This window comes from Microtus oregoni, unplaced genomic scaffold (assembly GCF_018167655.1).
Source record: "Microtus oregoni isolate MIOR12 unplaced genomic scaffold, Mior012 000032F_ref0000030, whole genome shotgun sequence".
Lineage (NCBI taxonomy): Eukaryota > Metazoa > Chordata > Mammalia > Rodentia > Cricetidae > Microtus > Microtus oregoni.
Genome location: NW_024543091.1, coordinates 17,855,301 through 17,877,507, shown reverse-complemented (window position 1 = coordinate 17,877,507; position 22,207 = coordinate 17,855,301).

The following is a 22,207-nucleotide window of genomic DNA, read 5'->3' as shown; positions in this document are numbered from 1 at the left end:
TGTCTAGGGTTTTCCTCCTTGTTAAAACTTCTCTGTTACCACGGGTGCTCTTGATTTTTAAGAAGACAAAGTCTAACTGACACGAGTCCCCATCCACTTGATTATGTCCCTTAACACCCCGTGCAAGGCATTATTGGTACCTTAGCTTGTCGGGCAGGCGCGGGAAACGAATTGATCTCTGTCGATTGAGGACACATTTGTCTGCAGTGGAAACCAGACTGTCAGGAGTCCCCCAGGAGAGCAGAGCGGCTAAGAGATGCTGCTGTTAATCCAGCCCCAACTCAACCAACTCAGTGGTTTCAGGTGATCTTGTTTCTTTGGTCTCTGATTTCTCCTATTAACTAGCCACCTTCCTGCCATAAGGGAGGATCATAAAGAAGAATCAAATAATAATAAAGGCGAGGTGGACCTGGTGCAGGTTTATAATCCCAGCTCTGGGGAGAAGGAAACAAGGACCCCTGGAACTCACTAACCACTCAGCCTATCCTACTCGATGGGTTTCAAGCAATGCCTAAAGGATGAACGATGTCTAAGATTGACTCTGGCCTCTACACATACACCATCAGACTACACATACATACATAAACATACATATAAAAATTGTATCTTATTCTGTGTTAGTTACACTATATATATTCATAACGTCTTTGTACATGTGGCAATTAGGAGATGAACAGAGTTTGGAGTGTTTATATAGTCTGGCAGCCTGACTTTTGTCTGTACTCTGATTTATTTAACATAAGGAATGATAAAGCAGTTCTCTGCCGGGTTCAGCACTGGGCATATCTGCCTCCGACGTGACATCCCAGTGGTCAGGCATTCTCAACGAGCGGTGCAGGAGAGAAAGAGCCATATAAAGTTGTTAGTGACAGACTCCATCTGAAACATTGGCCTCACGGTAGGCTTGTCAGACAGTAAATCTTGAGGGTGTTGAGACATGGCTCGCACTGTACATAGTAGAGAGCACCGGGTGTGACTGCGGTGTGCACGCTGGAGCACATCGGGTGTGACTGCGGTGTGCACGCTGGAGCACATCGGGTGTGACTGTGGTGTGCACGCTGGAGAGCATCAGATGTGACTGCGGTGTGCACGCTGGAGAGCACCGGGTGTGACTGCGGTGTGCACGCTGGAGCGCATGAGATGTGGTTCGCAGTGTGCATGCTGGTGAACACCAAAGCGAGAGGCACTCGTATGCATATTCCAACTGCAAAGATTAGTCCTGTCTGGTAATGCTCAGAATGACTGCAGACGAAGAATGTGCCTCAAATAACTAGTTCAGCGTAGTAAATATTTTACTCTCTAAGAACACCAGAATGCCGTATTAGGAATCCCAGATACACACAATACAATCAATTTTACAAGAAGAAAGAAACAAACACAAATTGACTGAATTCTCTTCTCTGAGACCAAATACTTTTAAAAAGATCCTTACATTTAGCAATTGTAAATTGCTCTGGCTAGGCCTGCTGGCACACTCTTTTCATCCTATTCTTGAGACGCAGAGACTGGGAAATCGACAAATTCAAGGCCAATATGGTCTAAATAGTGAGCTCCAGACCAGCCAAGACTCTAAAGTGATACCATGTCACAAAACAAGCACAAGGGTGTGCAACAAAGTCTCTAGTTCCCTGTGTCATACTCATGTGGATATGTACAAGAAAGGGAGGGAGGAAAGAGGGAAGAAGGGAAGATAGGAGGGAACAAAGGAAGATTTAGAATATACATATACAGATACAGATTTTTAAGGATGTTTGTGTATGTGTGTATCTACACACTCATGTATGTATGGCCGGGCCCTCTCCCCACACATTTAGAACAAATAGTAATAGCCTTGTCACATATAGAAAATAATGTGTCTATTACTTGAAATGGTGTTATCAGATTTACATCTTCTTACTTTGGCAATGAATGCTAGCCCTAAAGACTTCATAAACCACAGTCTTAGCGATCATTGCTTGCAGTGTTCCGTCTCACCAGTATCTGTCTCACCATAGTGAAGTCACCATCCCATTCTGAGATTCCAAAGCATCTAAAAATCCTTCCAAAGATGGACTGTGCTCTGGCTGTAATTACCCTGTGGGGAGGGGAGTGACCTCGGAAACACGGAAACGCGTTCGTTTTTGTGACTGGTGAGAGGTTTCTAGTAACCAAGTGATCAGATTTGCAAGAGAGAGCAACATTCTCAGTTCCCATCAGAGTGTGTAACTGTGAAGAAGGAAGCTCCCTATTAGAGAGTTGGCTGACCTTTCCAAGAATGGGAGGTAGAGTATTCTGTCAAGGGAAATTGTCTATCTTTGTCTGGTCTGTAGAGGAAAGAGTGATCCAAAAATGTTAAGCCATTTCTGAAGTAGACGTTTTGATAAACCCCCCAGATTACTTAATTGAATTTCAGGGTAAATTTCCTGTTCAAGGTCAGAATATGTAGCTAGCATCCTTAGTCTGTCTGGTGTGGCTTATATGCATGCTGTCTTGATTATCAGCACTGGTGTTTTTAAAGCTGTCGTTAATGCTGGAGAAAGGGCTTAGTGGGGGCTCCTGCATGCAAGCAAAAGGACCTGAGTTCAGATCCCAGCACCCGAGTGAACAATCCAGGCCTGGCTAAGTGTGTAATCCAGTGCTGTTGGGGGGGGGGGGGCGTTAAGGACAGGGGCATCACTGGGGCTTGAGTGATAGAGCAGGACAACTGATCTCTACTTCCGGACTCTGCACATGCACAGAGGTGTGTGTACTCACACACAACATGTCCACCTTCCACGCATGCATTACACACATATTCAGATGTACACACACACACCAAACAGAAGAAAACAAAACCTCGGGAGTGGCCTTAAACAACCACAGTTCCTATGGCTTTGTCCTTGGAATTCTTTTTAAAATATTCTTTGAGCACCGTGCGTTAGCTTCCCTACCTACTTCTGTTTATAACTTTTTTTTGAACCAAGAAAATACGAGGAACCAAATTATCCCCTGCAGGATCAATTCCTTGAGTGGAACCTTGCTTATAAGTGAGAGAATGAGACATGACCCAATAAAAGAATCTATTTTAATTTTAATTTATTTCCTGGTGGCCTTTATGCCTCCTTAGGCAATGACCTAACCAATTCTTTCTTAACACTGATTTTTTTTTCTTTCCAAGGTCAAAAAGCACTTTGCAGTTACTGTAAGAGGAACTAAATGGGTTGTTTTTTTTTTTTTTTTTTTTTTTTTTTTGCCTGTCACATAAAATCGGTTTCTTCATAGAAGATGTAAATTCTGGTTTTCTCAGCTCTTTTAGTAACTCCTTTCTCATTAGAAATCTATTCGCAGCAAAAATGAACAGGATGAAGCAAGTTGATCTCTGGGGCTTCCAAAGTTGAATTTGGGGTAGTCATTGTCTGTGGTACCCTCTTTCATCCCTTCTGCTTGCTGAGATGGAGTGTAACTTACAATGAGAGGAATGGGTTCCAGGCTATTCCCACTGTCTGCTACAATTTCACAGGGCAGCATGCAAGCAAGGTAAAGACTGTTCTAGAAGGCAGCCCTACCTAGAGATCTCAATGCCAGATAGGAATTGCTTGTCCTCAAATCACACTTTCATGAGCGCACACAGGCGTGCAGGTACACAGGCGTGCATGCACACAGACACACACACACACACAAAACACCACCCCTCCCCCCCTTAAAGGCACCGCCCACCCCCAAAGTCAACTCCTGATGGGTAGACAATAAAAGCATTTGCTGTGGCCTGATTGCCCGAGTTAGTTACCTAATCCTGCCTATAACTGGGGTGATTTCAAAGACGGGAAGATGTTCTCGTTTTCATTATGGGAGTCACTTGGGGGACAGTATCACTTAGAAGAATATGTTTTTATTGCCCTAAATTACTTTACCTGAGAGCCTGTTGATGTGTTTCTCTTAGGTTAGATTTCTCGTGAACAAAATGGCCCATGTGGGTCCCATTTTCACTGTTTCTCCCAGGGCTTAAACTACTCCAGTGGTCAGTGAGTTGGCAGTCATTCTATCCCAGAGTCACAGTTACAAGAGAAAGTTCTAGAAAGGAGTTAGCATGCAATGAAACACAAACAGAGCCAGCGGAGCTTTGCACTGTGTATGATAGCGATACGTGGAGCCCACAGCAGAGTTCCAGACTTGGAAAACATCAACCCCCCTGATATCAAAGTTGAGCTGGGTCTGCTTCAGCCTGAACCAAGGAGGTTCTATCACAATCAAATTTAAATGGCATCACAATTCCCAGCATCTTTAAATAGATGGGTGTGTCCTGCATTGAATTCCCTGGAGAAGAGATGCTGAAATTCTGAAATTGGAGGGTGTACCCTTAAGGAACAATGCCCATGAAGAGGAGTGGAGGAAACAGGATGGGAGGACCCAACTGCCATGCTGTGACAACCTAGATTCAGGAGGTGCCGAGGAAGAGCAGATGTGGTTCCAGGTGGGTGCAGATGGATATAGCCCTCACTGGGCAACAGCCATGCACAGATGGCAGCTGTACACAGGGAGGCACCAAACCTTGGGCAGGGCAGGCAGCTCTTCTTAGCTGAGGATAAAGCCCCAGGGTAACTCAGCCATGCACCCTTAGCCATGAAGCTTCTGGTTGCTGGGAGAATGAGGACTTGGATGGCATACCATGTACTCACTATGAGGGCAAAAATGGCCCCGAAAGCTCTATTTCCTTTAGTTAACATGACACACATTTCATTGCTTAGCTAAGGCCTACGTGAATGCAGCATATGCATAGCCTCAGAATAACAGCATAACCAAGTCAAAAAATGCTGAATTCAAAAGGATTTTTTTTCTGTTGAATAAGTGGTTTTCATTAGGATCTCTGGTGCTGAATGTATGCATTATAAATCATATATGTACAAGCCCATAAAATGTTTTCTTTCTCTACCCACGGACATTCCAGCATGTTAACACATTTTTCTCAATTATAAAAAATAAATAACACATGTCCGACTACGGTGGCTCGTGTACAATGGATTCACACAGGAACAAAGAATGACTATAAAGAACTAGCCACACACACTGCAAGTTCTGTCTGTCTGTCTACTGCTGTCCTCTGATTCAGATAAACCACCGAAAGCATTCTTTACAGACCCCATGTGTGGACACAGCTTCTCTGTTTAGCAGTTGGGGAAGATCTTTGGTTAAGCGGCTCCTGATAACTAAAGGAAGAACCGAGTATGAGAGCAGCTGTGGCTGTCAGATGGGAGCCACTGAGAGCTACTGGTCCTGTCCCTCGCTTGTCCTATTGAGCAAGCCTCTCAGCCATAGTTGATGGCAAAGTTGTGGTGAGTCTTCGTTTTGTGTGGCCAAATTCTGACATAGCCTGTAGTTTAGTGACATTTGACTTCTGAGCATAGGGACCCCACAACACGAAAATAACCCTATGCTATCTTCATGAAGTATTATCTAATGGAGTGTTTCTTTTTCAAAGACATTTGCCCAGTATCCCTTTTACGACTTTAAAATTGTATTTATTATACTTGAGGATGGCAGGGAGTGCTTTCAGGCGTCAGTTCTCTCTTCCCATGGTGGGCTTGAGGGATCAGTCACAGATCCACAGTCTTCTGTAGCAAGCATTTTTTTTTAACCTGCCGAGCCATCTCACCAGCCCCACAAATACAACATTATAAATCCAGAGCTTGTTTGTTTCTTTTTTAACGTATCCCTGTGATTTCCATAGTCCAAAATATGCCTATTTCCCCAGGGACCAGAAGCCCAGGTGCCGTCCAGGTCAGGGACAAAGGCTTCCAGTTTCACGGGTGCTGAAATTTCAATGTCTGAACCTCTAGGGTTCAGATGAAATCGGGGCTGATCTAAATGGGATGAAACCTCTGTGAGTTTCTAGTGTTGCGTTTCCATGCCTCGGGCCCTGCAAAGAGAGACATTCTCAGGGTGATAGCAGCATCCATTCAGGTGGTCCATGCCTTTATTCAAAGAGAATTCATGGACTGTGGAACACACTGCCTGGGCTGAGAGCAACATAGTTTCAACAGCCGCTCCCTGGGAAAAATCCCCTGGCCATTCTTTTTGGAGCTCCCTGTGTCTGAGGCCCTGGGAAAGGGATTCCCAAGCTGTTCTGGATGGTACTGGCAGCTGGATCAGTCCACCCTGGGTATTACCATCACAAGGGCCCCGGAACACAGCAGCTTTTCAAGGGGACCAAATCCCCTAGTCTCACTCAGGGAAGAGGAATCCCACACAGCCGATATCAAGCGAAGCATCTAATCTACATGGAGTATGCTCAACCCCACCCATCCGATCGCATATTGCAGGCGTTGTGCAAGGGAGCCTCTGCTCTACCACTCGTGCTGAGAGTGCATTTTACGGGAATGCTTTTATACATGCATATGAGGGGAGCCAATGAGCCGAAATACAAAGCAGTTGTGATTTTTCAATGAACAGGAAGAATTGGCTCCTTAACTTTTGGGGAGGAGTGGGCAGCTTGAAAAAAAAATACAAACTTCCTTGTGTGTGTGTGTGTGTGCCAGGATTTCTGCGAGTGATTCACATGCCTGTCAATTACACGCCCTTATGGATTCCAGCCACTAGGCAGGTGTCCAAGAAAACACAAGTCTGAAAATGCTTCTGTTTTCATGAAATGTGTGACTTTGGAAAGCCTCCCGGTCTTCCCAAGGAGTGGGACAGGGCCTCTGTCCCTGTCCTTGGAGTCAGGAGCCACTCTGATGTCCCGAGATCTTGATCCCAAGTGTCCAGGAGCAAAGCTTGGGTTTGAATAGTATTTCGCTTACTTGTTTGTTTGTTTGTTGTTTCCTCCTGCTGTGTGTTACAAAACATAGCCTGGTGTTATAAAACAGGATTTCAGGGAATAAATCACAGTGCTTGCCTGATCTATTACCGAAGATTCCTGGTGGAGCAGCGTAGGAGCATAGGAGTTCCTCGCCACAGGACGTCAAAGTCCAAGTCAGTGTAGAACGTCTAGATGATGCCTATGCTGAAAACTAACTTAGACTGTGCTGCAGCCCCTTGTTGTTCTTCTGTCTGTCTGTCTATCTATCAAGTCCGGGTAAAGCTACAACTCAAAATGTTGGCTGTTGTCCTCGAGCTGCTCAATCCTCTAGAAAGGACAGCTTTTATCCGTGGTAAAATCAAGGCTGTTAAGACTTTGTCAGATAGATTTTTCCACAAGATAATGCTAAGTTGAACAAGTCTTTTTAGGGTACTCGGCTAAGAATCACTGACACGTTTGGGAAGCAGCCTCAAGTGCTGCTCGATAGTTCTTCCGGTTCTGTGCCTTTCACTACATCCATATCCGACTTAGAGAGGAAAACATCTCAGATCACCAAATAACACTAACACTTCGTTAGTGTTAACAAAGCTGGCCTTGTCTGGATCTAAGTGATATTAGCACCTGGAAGAAATAGTTAAAAGACGGTGAGAACTGGGTACCAACCTCTTGGCCCTGCCTTGCTTAGATCCTGATTTAAGCTATTAACTGAAAGGGGGAAATAAAATTAGACGATGGATGGCATCTGAATGCAGGCTGGTGTTACAATTGATAGTAATAATTACTACTTAACAGTGATAGGCTTGTAATGGCCGTCATATGGTTGTTCTCAAAAACAATTTATTAATTAGAGTTAAAGACTCCGGGAATTTGGAGTGAGATAACACAGACTGGGAGATTGACTCTAGACTCCTCCAAAATACAGACTGTGATTCTCCTGCCTCGGGCTCCCAAAGGTTGGGATTACATGCATGTACGCCCAGTTAAAAATTCCTTTTTTATAATAAGGTTTCCTGACCTTCATTTCTAGTAGCAGAAGGGTGTAAGTCCTCATGTAGTCTTGTTTTGGGATCTTTTAAACATGTTTTCACTCACCCATATGTGTGTGTGTGAATTCGGGCGTGTGTGTGTGTGTGTGTGAGTGTGTGTGTGTGTGTGTGTGTGTGTGTGTGTGTGTGTGTCAAGGCACATGTGTGGCAGACAGGTAGAGGAAGACTTCTGGGAGTTTGTTCTTGTCTTCTACCTTGTGGAGGCAAAGTCTCTCATCTCGTTTCTGTTGCTGGGCTGTGTGCCCTGGGTTAGCTGTTCCATGTGTTTCTGGGAGAGTCTTCCGTCTTCGCCTCCCGTCTGTCTGTAGAGGTGCTGGCACCACAGATATGCCATTGTCGAGTCTGACTCTTTGAAGGAGGTTCCATGGCTCAAACTCAAGCAGTGAGCCTTGCAGAGCCACTTCCTCTGCCTTTGCTTTAGAGCATTTTCTCAGTTCCTACGTTCATAAAAGCTGGCCTTTGAGTGTTGAGTGGACAGTGTGAATCTGGTAGCGCTCGCATCCCTTATGTGACTGAGGACATTTTTGCAGGGAACTGTACTGTCCTCTTCTGAATCAGTTCCGTTTGCTTCCAGAACCCTCAAAACTTGGGTTCTTTCCCATCCCTCAGGCTACCTGCGGCTTGTCCTTTAAAACAGTCATTAGCAGTCTACCCTCTGGGGAACAACGCAGTTTTCTAAATCCAGACCAGTAACTGCATGTCGGGTGTTCATTCTGGGCCGCGTGGCCCCAAATCAACTCTTTCTTTATCGAACACTATTCCCAAGTAATGTGAGAAGTCCCAGACTGATGTCTCTAATTCTGTCTTGCTACCGCCATGCAGCAGGGTCCCAGCATGGTTCCCCTCTGGCTTAGATGAACTCTCTATGAGGGACAAACAGGTCAGTAGTCTCAAATGGCAAGCAAAGCTCAAACGAGTGAACACAGCTGAGGGGTTGGGCAAGGACCCAACGTTAAAGGGACTTCTTTAACGTCATTCCAATGACGTGTTGTCTCGACAAACACCGCAGTGAAAATATGAACAATTCCCTTCAAATAGAAAGATGAATCCTGCTTACTATTGTACCCCAAACCCTTTAAGCACAAGATTTTGTCCCTTTTACATATGCCAGCCACTTACAGATCAAGCAGAGGACTCAGCTGACATTCACACTAATTTTTTACAATTGGGGAAAAGACATTTTTTAAGAATTCTACAAAGACCAACCCTCTGTTTAAAATAAAATGACATATACTGTTACAAACAGATGGAGAAATCAAAAGCCTACCCAAGGGTTTTGTCCTGTTAGTGGCATCTATGGGGTGGCCAGCCCCCCAAAAATGGGTCCTCTCTCCTGCCTGTCATTTCAAAACTAGCTTTTCTTGTCTGCTGGATATATATTAAGGAATCATCTCATCTATAAATTCAGGAATTCCCCTGGCCCTAGTGACTCACTGATATGCCTTTAGGATCTATCGTATCATAAATCAGAACACACGCATATACTTTTGTTTTCTTTTTTTTCTGTTTTTCTTTATTCTTCCTACCCCTCCCTTCTCCTCTTCTTCCTCCTTCATCCCTCCAAAGCAAGTCAGAAATATAGAAAAGTGCACAGGTGTGCAATATAAGACTTCATGTGGGTCCTACTTCCCCACGCTCCACTGCGAACCCATGAGATGGCTATGGATGAAGATGGACCAGTGATCAAGCACAGGAAATTTGGAGGAAGAGTAGAGAGGGCAGCCATGTGGTTCGTCGACATGCAGAGTACATTGTCTATTTCACCCAGAGCGCTCCAGCTCATTCCTTAGTGTTCCTTTAGTGCCCGGCTCCCATGTGTGCCACTCGCCTGCTAGTGCCCATGAAATCCAAAGGCAACTTCACTTGTCTGTCTTGAGGCAGGGTCACTTTGTTCACTGATGCCCACACTGGACTAGCTGACCCGTGAGCCTCCCAGAATCCTCCGGTTCCCACCTCCTATCTTGCTATGGGAATACCGGCTTTCCAGATGTATGCTCCTGTGCCTGGCTTTTACCTGAGTTCTGCAGATTCAAACTCTGGTCCTCCAGCTGTGCAGCAAGTGCCCTCTCCTCTGCAGCTCCTTTTTATTCTTAACAAATATTCCTTCTAGTTCGTGTATAAGCCATGATATCAGTTCTGTAATAGGGCAGATGAAAACAGGGAAGGGCATATATTCCTCTTCTGCCAGTCTCCCATGGAGAAGTTTTTAAAAGACCCAACTCTGGTTCTGCTTCTCTAGAACTGGGTTTTTGGACCCTCGAATGTAGCCAACCCTGACTGGAGAATTATCCTGTAGGCTCCCAGGGACAGAAGAATCTGCTTCCCTGGTTTTCCTTTGTGGGATTATGTTATGTGACATTGTCCAGAGCTGTTCTCAGATTCCTGTCACAGAGAGGGCTATTTCTAAGGAGTGTTGGGAGAAACATTGTTAGACCCACTAAGGTACCCTGTCCAAAATGAACTGAGGAGGAGGGGACGGTCAGGAGGAGGAGATGAATTCAGAGCCGCTCACCCAGGTTCTTCTTTTATGAGCCAACCTCCGACCTGGCGATCTGAAGGCATGGCCTTTTACTTTGTTCAGGAAACCCTAGGGGTTTGTGGTTTCGAATATCTGTGGTGCTGTGTCCCAACCCGCACAGCCCATCCTGCAAGCGACCAGCACTGCAGACACAGGACCCGTATTGCTCACAATCCCACTATTCAATGGCCTTTTTCTTCCTCTAATTATACCAGGAAGATAGTCTCTGGTGGGCAATAACCTCTCTGCGAAGACTTTGTAGTTGAGCCCCAAACCGAGGGCTTTTCTCTATCCCAGCTTGAGTGTGGTATTTTAATAAACGGTCTCTCAGCCTCCCGGAGTGCTGGCCTATGGCTTTATCTTTTACTGTTCCCTTCCTTTTTGACTCGGCGCCTCATTTGGTTTGGCTCGCCTGGGCAAATGGTAACATACCTGCCCATCCAAATTGCTTTGTGTGTGGCCAGGCTATGATGTTTATCTTTTCCAATTGGATATTTAGCTATGGTGTGCTGTGCAATCCAAACTCGGTGATATTCCAAGGACCGAGTTTCAAGAAATTCTGCCAAAAAAAAAGGAGGAAATTTCCCATTTCACAGGTTTGATTAAAGTTGTTAAAAAAAAAAAAAACAGTGAAAAGGGATCTCAAGGTGGAGTGAATTCAAGGCTCCCTTCTGTGTGTCTCTCGTAGGATCCGTTTCTCACTCTCTTTGTTTCCAGATGAATCCCCATCCCCCTTGCTCCTCGTAAATTGTAAGCACTTTGAAGGGGACGTGAGTGTGCCTACAAGCTCCCTGGGTCATTGTCTAATGACACAAAACAAGCTGCACGTGTGGAGCACACTTGTAGTCCCAGCCCCCGGAGGCTGAGGTCAACGGGAGTGTGGCTGGCGGTGGAGCTCAATGCAAGAATTCTTGCTTAGCATGCTCAAGGACTTGGGCTGTGTCCTCAGCACACAAAAGAAAGGGGAGGAAAAAGAGGGACCAATAAGATGGTTCAGTGGGTGAAGGTGCCAAGCCTGGCAAACTGAGTATGATCCCTGGGACTCATGTGGTAGAAGAAAGGAACTGACTTCCACAAGTAGCTGTCCTCTGACCTTCAAACACGTGCTATGGCATGTGTGCCTAAACACATACTTCATACATAATACATACATACATACATACATAGCAAGGACTAGGGAAAAGGCTCAATGGAGTTCAGATCCCTATAACCCACACAAATGCCAAGTGGGTGTGGCAGGCTGCCTGCAGTTCCTGACTGTGAAGACAAAGATGGAATCCCAAGAGCAAGCTGGCTAGTGAGACTAACCATGTCACTGAGTCCTTGATTTGACTGAGAGAGGCTGTCTCATTGAGGAAGGGGAAGAGCCCTAGAAGACAGCTCTCCACATCAGCCTTTTGCCTTCCCGTGCAAACATACACCAGTGCAGGCACACACTCACCTATACATACCACACGCATACACACACACACACACACACACACACACACACAAGATGGAAAAGAAAATGTAGGGGAGACATTTAATTAAGGAAAACAAGACGCAAGGCAAGCAGGTGCACACAGTGGACTGGTGCCTCTGTGGACCTGAGTCCTGGTCCTTTAGCACCTATTTCCTGGTCAGATGATTTGGAGAATCTCCACCCAGACCCATTTGCCTGGACCCCTGAAGAAAGGATTTCCCCAAGCCTCTTCCCTCCTAAATTTTGACTCTAACAACCCTATTCCCCAGATCTTGATTTCAGAGAACTAGAGCTATTTCAATCTTCATCCTCAATTTTTTTTTTACCTGTTCCTGTCTCAAAACTGGATCATCCAATTTCTCCAGTTTGGTAGGCGATATTGATTTTTTTTAAGCCTCCCATTTTACATCTGAAAGAATTTTGAATGAAGAGTTACTGTAAATCACTAATACAACCATTAAGTATTAAGTTCCTTAGGGACCCCTCTCTTCAATCAACCAGAATGGTTTAATCTATTTTGTTTTAAATTAAAAGACCCGAACAAGTTCACAAATCAAGTAAGAGGGAGTTGCAGAAAGCATGGTATGCCTCGCGGCCTACACCAAAAGTCTGTGCACATGTCTGAGGGCTGCTGTGTCTGTGCCTGAGGTTAGGGGTGTGTTTCCTTGCTGTGTAAAATCTGTGAATAAAAATCTGATCCAAATCAGCATCCAAAGAGACAGAGAGGTTAGAGGTGGTAGAGAAACTGACGTATTGTGGAAAATTTTGGGTGGAGTGGGTTCATCTTCCTGGATGTTGGTTCTGAATGCCATTCATTCTAGGATTGTTTTTGTTTGTTTACATTACTGGGCATCAATCCCAGGGCTTTGCGTACGCTGGGCAGGCTCTCTACCTGTGAGTTGTGTGTATGTGTATGGGGGGGGGGGGGGCGTTGCCTTCATCCTGGTCCTAGCTTTTACTTGCTGAGTGCCTACTACACACAAGGTGATTTCAAGATGGAGCACAACCTCTCTGTCTTTCATCTCTCCCTGGAGCTCTTGAAGCTACCCTGTGGGCTTCATCCGGCTCCAGAAAGAGCTCACTGGACCAGAAGAGCTCATGCCATAGACAGCCTGGGATCTATTCCCTTCTAAGCCTTAAGATACATTCTTTGAGACCTCAAAAACAGAACAACTTAAACTAAAAAATACTGACACAAAACTAGAAGACTCCACCCATCCTTGTGATTTTATACCTTTACATTTTCAAGGTATTCAAAAAGTATCATTTAAGAGTCCACATTCTCTGCCCAGGGCTATGCTAACTGCAAAAGAAGAAATGTGTGGTCAACAAAGGTATTAGTTCTCTACTATGTCTATAACAAATTATCACAGGCTTGGACTTAATGTACAATTATTCTCTTTCTCTCTCTCTCTCTCTCTCTCTCTCTCTCTCTCTCTCTGTGTGTGTGTGTGTGTGTGTGTGTGTGTGTGTGGTGAGGGAGGTGTTGTACACATGTCGGTGCATGGGCACACGTGTGTGAAGGCTGGAGGGCCTTCAGGTGTTGTCCTGATACAAGGTTTCTCACTGGGATCTGTCGCCTGCTGCTCAGCCTAGCTGAATGAGCACTCCGTATGCCAGTCACTACCCCTGGCTTTTCCTGTGGGGTCTGAGATTCTAACCCAGTCCTTCATTCAGTTTCAAGTCAGTTTCACTGGGCTGACACCAAACTGACTAGAGGGTCTAGCAGCCTCTTTCCTCTTCCCGTTTTAGAGACCACTGCGCTCCTTGCCTCCTGGCCCCTCCTCCATTTTCAGAGTTGGTGCCATCGGCTCTGCTTACATAGTGTATCTTTGAGTCTCTTGCTTCCCTCTTATAAGCACCTCAATAATCTAGAATAATCTGTTTCAAGGTATTTAATCCTTATCCTTCAGGTCCCTTTGCATCAGATAACATCTCCGCAAGTTTTAGAAGTTAAGATGTAGATGCGGTGGGGTGGAGCACTACCCAGGGTCATTTTCGCCCCCTGTAACAAAGGTGCTTGCTTGCATTTCTGGTTTTTAAGAGCCTAGTTCCACAGCAAAGAACAAACGGGGTAGGATTCCGTTTGTTTGCTTGCCTATTTGCTTCCGGTGATTTATTCCGAATCATCCAGTTCTAGAGGAAATGAGCGCGTACGGTTGAAATCTGGTGACGATGTCTGTTACATTCAAATTGTGTCAGGGCTAAAAATAAATCTTCCCCTTATAAAATGCTACCTCTCAAACAGAAAGTTAACTGTGCCACCAAACATTTCAGGCTGTGGGCCCAAACTGGCGCATTATCTATAGTTCAGCACAAAAAGATTAGATTTTTCCAAAAAAAAAAAAATCAGAAGAAATCAGATGTCTCCCTCCTTGGCTTGTAAATGATACTCGTCAGTGAACCTGTATACCTCAGTGTCCTGGGATGAAGGTGACAGGCATCTTAAACCCCAATCCCCCAAAGCCGTAGCTTGCAGAGAGAGGAGAAGTAATGTCCTTGCGGAAAATTTGACTTCACAAGTTGGGGTCACCTGGTAGGGCTCTTCCTCTTGTTCAGGGTATGCCTGCCTATCAGCCTCTTAAAAGTTTGGGAGTTTCAAAACCGAGACACAATGCTCTAGGGTACCTAGGACACAAATTATAACACTAAGTAAATAGGAAAGCCAAGACAAAAGGGAAGGAATCCGCCACACAGCAAGAAATAAATTAGCGGCTTAAACTGAAACAAGGTAGCTCAGTAGAGCCCAAGACACAGGTGTGGTCGGCCTCAAAACTGAGAAACCCGTGGACAAAGGACCATGTCTTGAAAAATGCAGAAGCTTCAGGGAAATCTTCATGTGCTTCTCCTCAGCTTCTACCACCTGCAAGTATTGAGGTCTTCCTGAGCACCCTCTGGGACAAGTGGATGATAGAGTCTGGAGGGAAAATTAGCACAGACACTGCAGTGGCCGACCAACCAATGATGGAGACATTGGGATGAGTGTTTTATGCATATGAACATTTTGCCTGAGTGTATGGAAGTACCCATAGAGGCCCGAAGAAAGTGTCACATCCCCTGGAACTGGAATTCCAGATGGTTGTGAGTTGCCACATGAGTTCCAGGAACCAAGCTAGGGTCCTCTGCAGAAGCAGCCAATGCTCCTAACGACAGAGCCATCTCTCCAGCCCCAAAGGCCTCCCCAGTTTTACCCCTCCCTTTGTGTGCCACCTCTTTATATTCTGTGGCTCCATTCCCACCAAAAGCTTCTTGGGGGAGCTGTGGAAATGGCTCAGTCAGTAAAGTGCTTGTTGTACAAGCTTTCTGGATCAGAGTTCAATTCCTAGTATCCATATAAAAACCACCCAGGCATGTGGCATATACTTATAATCCCAGTGCTGGGACAAGGTGGACAGAGACAGACAGATCTCTGGAGCTTGGAGCTTGCTGGCTAGCCAGTCTATGCAAACTGTGAGGTCCAGGCCAATGAGAGACTCAGTCTCAAAAAAAAAGAAAAAAAAAAGATGAAGCTGGAGAATTGACTCATTGGTTAAGAGCACTTACTATTCTTCCAGAAGACCCAGATTCAATTTCCAGTATCCACTTGGTGGCTCACAACCATCTGTAATGCTAGTTCCAGAGGATCCAATGTCCTCTTCTGGTCTCTGTGGGTACCAGGTCTGCAAAACATCCATATACATAAAATAAATAAATCTTAATTAATTCATTAAAGGCAAGATGGATAGACTTCTAAGAAACAACACTTAAGATTGGCCTATACACATATACATGTACACACATGTATCTGCATATAAGAATACATAAGTACATGCACACAAAGAAAATATCGCTTTGTAAGTGTCTGATATCATACATATGCTCAAATACACAGGAAGGCACACACGCATACACACACACACACACACACACACACACACACTACCTCAAAGCATGACCTTGTGTCTATACTTCCTGCATGGCCCCGATTTCCCAAGCTAAGCCATGCTGGATCAAGTGTTTAGGCTTTGCCAATCAGTTGAGATTTGTCTGCAGGCTCATAGGTCATTTCCCCTGGCATGCTAGAAAATTCACTTTCAAAGTAATTCAGAACCTGCAGAAATGAAAGCCTGCAATGTAACACTGCAGGGGCAGAACCCAGGGTCACCCAGATCAGGCTTCCTGGCTGAACTCTGGTGATTATGAAGTGAGCCCTGTTGTTGGAAACCTGGATGAGCATCAAAGTCTGCCATCGTTTGGATTGGCAGGTGCCAGAGGCTCGGGTAGCACAGGGCAGGATGGGACCGTACTACTGAGCAGGTCAAACAGAGAAACAATGGAAGGGAGGGGAGGCAGGAGAAAGCATGGATCATTTTGCTTTTTTGCTAAAAAATTGACCTATTTGTGTTGTGGGAGGTAATTAAAACCGTGGCCGTGTGGTTTGTATTAAATGTTAAGTGTTTCAGAATAGTTAATACGGTCTGTGCACGCGATGGAAATGGCCCTCTACCACCTAATTACGGAGGAGATAAAAACATGCGTGGGGTTGGTTTTCTAGGCGGGAGATGTATATGAAAAGGTGTCATTTGAGGGGATTTTGAAAGGGCGTATCATGCTTTTCTGGAAGGGCATACATGTAAATTGCAGAATCATCAAGATTAGCAGGGAACTTTCCAGTGGGTGCTAGACACTCCCATCTAGTCCCAGGACCCACCAACCTGGCCCAGTTAACTCACAAACCTTGTGATCTTCTACTAACTCATCCCGTTCTATTTGGGAAACAATCTAGCTTTTGTAAAGTTACTCTTGTCTGCTCATTAGGAAACCTTGCCTCTTACACTCTTATCCTCTGTGTCGTCAACCCCCATGCCCTTCTTAGATGATTAATTATGCTTAATAATTTTATAGCTGGGCAAACTGAAGCTGAAAGAGACTGAGTAACTTACACGCCATTTTGTAGCTATTGGACGGCATAGCAAGGATGTAAATCTAGGTCTGGTTGCTGCGGGTCTCCTATTCTTGCCTTGTGTCACCAACTTTTCATGGTAAGGAAGAGGAGTGTTAAAGGCTGCCGGCCCTCTGGCCCAGCGGACAAACCGGAAGAAATGAAGGAAATGTTTGTTCAGGGGAAGGTGGGGGGAACCTGGCGTATGAATGATAGAGTGAGCTAAAAAGACACCCCTCTCAACCAGGGCTGCACTTTCCTGAGCCAGGCTGACTGTGGTTATCTCTATGTCACTCACATCCAGCTATTGACAGCTTTCCACCTGGTGACATGCTTAACGGCCCATGAAATTCTAGCCCTCGGGGCTCAAGCCTGATATTTATGGTTCCCACATAAACCTAAAGTGGACTGTAAATTTATCTCTCTCCGATTTAGGTGACTAAAATGGCTATTCAAGACTCTGAAAGGAATAGTTGACTTTATAGGTATGTTATATCAACTTTAACAAAAGATTTGTGGGGATGCGTTTAGAGGCCCCCAGGAACAGAGGTCTTCTGCGTGTGAGGCTATCAATGTGATACGGAAAAGGATTTGCAAAAGGGGGTACAGATGGGTTCTATATCAGAGGAAACGGTTGACTATTTTGGGTAACCCAAATCTATTACATCATAGCAGAAAAAGCAGGAGAATCTGCCAAGCAGCTATAAGTGGAAGTAGTTCAGCAACAAGCAGGAGCCTTTCTGAGCTCAGAGTCAGCCAAGTGGGTACTGATACCGGGAGGCACACATGCAGAAGGGTATCTAAACAGGGGTAGGTTTGTGGAATTGTCCTTGCTCGAGTTGGGTTGATCTCTAGGAGACTTTCCTCACAGACAAGTAACCGTGTCCTTTTTGGCTGGCCTAGATGTTCATTCTTCCTACTGGACACTTCGGAGACAGCAACTTTTTCATTTCTTGGTTCTCTGAGGTGAATTTGCCCCGTATGCAGGGTGTGACTTCAGCTTCACTAACAAGTCCCGACACATACGTTTCAGAGAAAACTCCTGTTTATTTCCACAGAAAGATAGGGCCCTAGTAACAGCCGGTGCCTCCTATTCCCTCCCCAACTGTAGGGCTTCAGTCTTCCGTTCAACAATGGCGGTTGTTAAGAGGTTGCTGCCTGAGCTGCTGTGGCATGTTGGAAAAAGCATGACCACTGCAGCCGAGACACCCAGATTGGAGTCTTAGCCTTGCTGGTCTCTATAGCTTGGAGCCTGTGTTGTAACCACTGAGTCTTGATTTTCTAATCTATCAAATGGGGATACAAATACCACCTAAACCTTGTGACAAACATAAATGATCACTTCTCTTAAGGATTGGAATATACATTGATTTCTAAAACTGGAATACTTTTTTATTTTTTAGCAAGGGGCTGGCAAACTTCCTCCTTTATTTGGGAAGATAATTTGCATAAAAATCCAACCAGCACTATATTCTTCTCCCTAAGGACCTGAGAGAAAAATAGCATGCTCCTCTCTGGGGTCCCACAAATCAGCAGGCTCCTGATTTCAACTCCAGGGAAGAGATAGTCTCCTCCTCCTCCTTTTTCTCCTCGAAGGCCGCTGACACACCAAGTACACCCTCTCACCCTCTCTCTGTGGAATCTTCTGCACACCCCCACCCCCACCCCGGCCCCTGTCTCTGACTCACATGCCTCAAAGTTAGTCTCTGAACTTGAACTTTGCCTGGAAAAGAGCTTCAAACAGCAGCGCTTAGATGATGTATGCTCTGCCCTGCCCCCACCCCCAGCCTGGGATGGCGGTGCTTGGTCCTCCTCTGAGGCCACTTTGTAAGTAAGCTGAAGTTGGAATGCCCTCCTGAGGTGGATGTAGAGAAGCCAGCAGCGGCCTAAGAGCCAAGGCAGGAGAAGGCAGACTTGTTCCTGAGCAACCTCAATAGAGAAAAGCCTCTTTGATCTTCTGGAAGCTTCCTGAAGCCTGCGCTGAGTGTTTGTTTGTTTTGTGGCAGCTCAACTTTTTCTTTTTTTTTTCTTAGTGCACGATTGTCTGTTTCTCTGTTTAAAGGAAAATGTGTTTTCTCAGTAACGATGCTCACTCTCTGAACCCCAGCACCCACTTCTAAGGACAATTTCATCATCAAGATAAAGCCTCTGCTAACTCCTGGGACCCAGAAGATAAAGGATGTGGCTGGTGCAGGTGACTCGAGCTCACCTCCCGGAGTCTGTCATTGATGCACACATGCCTCAAAATGTGAGACCAGAAATTTCCAGGTTTAGTTTATGCCCTGGAGAGCCAATCCCAGAGGGAGGAGGGAGTGCATAAAGTCAAAATAAATGATGACAAAAAAATGTGAAAGAAAGAAAGAAGAAAGCTTTCTGTTGGCCAAAATACAGAGGCTGGCTGTGTCAAGGTGAATCTGCTACCCCAGTGTTTTTGGTGGAACTGGGGGAGCTGGTTCAAACAGCCAGTCCAGAGCAGGGGGAAATGCCCAGGGGCAAGGTGGGGGCGGGGCCAGGAGCAATCAGATCTTCTGCAGAAGGGAGATATGAAGTCTTTCCTTTTGGCCTCCTTTCTGGTAGATGTATATCAACACCATAAAACCAGCCCTCAGTGTCAGGCTGATTGACAACAACTAAAACAGAATGTTCTAAAGTTGGCAGAGGCACACACGGCATGTCAGGGCTAAGGTGTTCGGCAGAGTTTTCATTACACGGGAAGTGTTTTGGTTTGGTTTGGTTACGGCGTGTGTCTCCCACACACACACCTTTGTACTGTGTGAGTCCCTGGTGTCCCTAGCTCTCTGTTGTGTCAGAACCCCTCAGAGTGTAAACACTGTGTTCAAAGCCAAAACCTCTCTCTGTGTCACTCTCTGTCTCTCTCTGTCTCTCTGTCTCTCTCTCTCTCTCTCTCTCTCTCTCTCTCTCTCTCTCTCTGTGTGTGTGTGTGTGTGTGTGTCTCTCTCTTTCTCTCTGTGTCTGTCTGTCTGTTTGTCTGTATGTGTGTGTCTGTCTGTCTGTCTGTGTGTGTGGCCTGTGAACACAGGCAGAAAGTGTTAGGAGCAATAATTTTGTGTGCCATGGTCTTTTTTTTCTTTTCCTGGAAGCAACTGGAAACCAACTTAGTGACACTTAAGTCCTTCACCTGCTCCACAGCCGTAGCCAGTGTGTGACTCAGAATGGTACCAGCAGAGCCCTTGGCTGAGCAGCCACGGGAGTTGCAGGCTCGGACTTGGAGTGGGAAATGGTGTACCACATTCAGAGTCATGGCAACTTGAACTTGGCAGTCCCGTTTGCTTCTGAGATTACAAGTGTTTCCTGGCCAAAAGCACCTGTGATGTCATTGACCTCGGAGTGGGATGCGGATTGAGAAAGCATTCTTCGGTGGTTGGCAGCAAGCTTGCACCCTGGTACCAGCAAGGCTAAGTAGTGAGTGAGTGTTAGAGTTACCTTGTTCAGCTCCTTCACCTCCCTGCGCTCAGCACAGCTACACCAAGAATTGCTGAGAGTTTCTCCCTTTGCCACCCAAAGGGTCAGGATGCCTACAGAGTTGAAAGGATGCTGGCTTGGTCTGTTGTTTTCGTCATCAGAGCAGGCCAATGTTCTTTAAAAATAAGAGCCCTTTCTAAGAGAGGTAAAAAGGGATCAATTCTCTTCCTAGAAAGGCTGGTTTTCAGGGGATGAATATGGCCATATTTCATGACAAACATGCTTCAACATATCTGCCCTTCTTAGAACATGTTGTATTTGTCCCCTGTGGGCTGTAACTACCTGGTTTCTGTGTACTCTATAAAGTGACTTTTTCTGCATCAGTCCTTCTACAAAAAAAAAAAAAAAAAAAATTAACCTGGGCACACAAAAGACCAGTTATCATGCTTACCTATAACTAAAAAATATGAACTTAAGTCCAATACTTTGTTAGCCATAATTTGAAAAAAAAAAACAACTATGATCTATACATACCAAAGGCTCAATTTCCCTGTCAAGCCTGGTGACCCGCATTGGATCCCCAAGACCCACATGGTAGAAGGAACTCTAGCAAGTTGCCTCTGATGTCCACAAAATGCCTATTATGTTGTTTACACATACACACACACACACACACACACACACACACACACTATATTAATTTTAAAAAAGAAGTCACAAAAAAAATAAGAACAAATTGAAGTTCAGAAATTATACAGGCTGAGCATCCCTAACTCCCCAAACCCAAAACTTTTGGGCCACAGGATGCCACATCTAAAATAGTCCACACCTGACCTCATTGAGATAAAAAGGCAGAGACACTAAAAAATGCTATATGAATTCCTTTTTATAAGCATATGCAAATATGCTCAAAATATTTGAAATCCTGCATACTCCTTATCGCCTGCATTTCAGCTTCCCCAGCCTGGTTCCATAACCTGTGGTTCTGACACAGTCATCCTCCACAGCATGTTGTACGAACGCCAGGAAGCTTGAGTGACTTTTCGTGTTTAAAGCCGAATATGGGGAGCTGGGAAGGCAAAGATGGGAGGATCTTTGGCGCATGCTGGCCAGCTCGTCTCACTGACTCACTGAGCATTAGGATCAGTGAGAGACCCTGCCTCAAACCTATGGTAGAAAGTGAGAGAGGAAAATACCCAGTGTCAGCTTCTGGCCTCCACATGCATGCTCACACATGGACACATGCGCTCACTACTATTACACACAGAAATGAAGTATAATACAGCATAGTATATTTGAAAGCTTTAATTTACCCAACCCCCTTGAGGGGAGTGTTCAGAAGACACCTAACATCTTCACCTGTACACAAACGAGACAGCAGCCTGCTGTGCTCGCCTCTTCCTGCATCTGCCTCCTGCACAGCCATCCCACTTGGCCTCTGCTCTCCATCCCCATGATATAAGCCTTGGTGACCACACACCTCTCTCCACAGCCACCTGCCCTGGCAACCTGCAATATCCGCCTCCCTCTTCCTCCTCCTCACCTAATCCCTGAGGCCAACCCACCTGCCTCTGGAGTGTGAGCCCACAGGCCCCGAGGACAGCTGTGGCAGACTGAAGATGATTCCGTGGTCATCCTGTCCAGTGAGGGTGGCTAGGCTAGGCTCTAGTTAGATAATGGCTGGCCGCACCAGTGGACTTCTCTTTCAAAAACGCCATATGTTCTCAAGTACCTTTTGGGCCTAGTGCATTATGGTATTTCTCTTTCTGGAACGTTTTGGTCTTTGGAAATGCCTCTCCAATCAAAACACAGAAAATCCCGCTGTACTGATAAGGATTTGAAGGTGGTAACTCCACCCACTGTTTTCACTTGATTTCCTTTCTCTCTGCCCTTCTTCCTCTTTCCTCAGGACCACTGACCCTTTGCTCAGTTGTGCAGCAGACAGTTAGCAATGAACCTGCTAAGTGATAATGCCAAGGTCTTACAGAAGAGCGGCAGGACCCATGAATCCACACAGCTTTGGGGGCTTTACAAGGTTCTGTATCTCCTGATTCAATGCAACTTCCCCATGGGTTTGCCTCCAAGC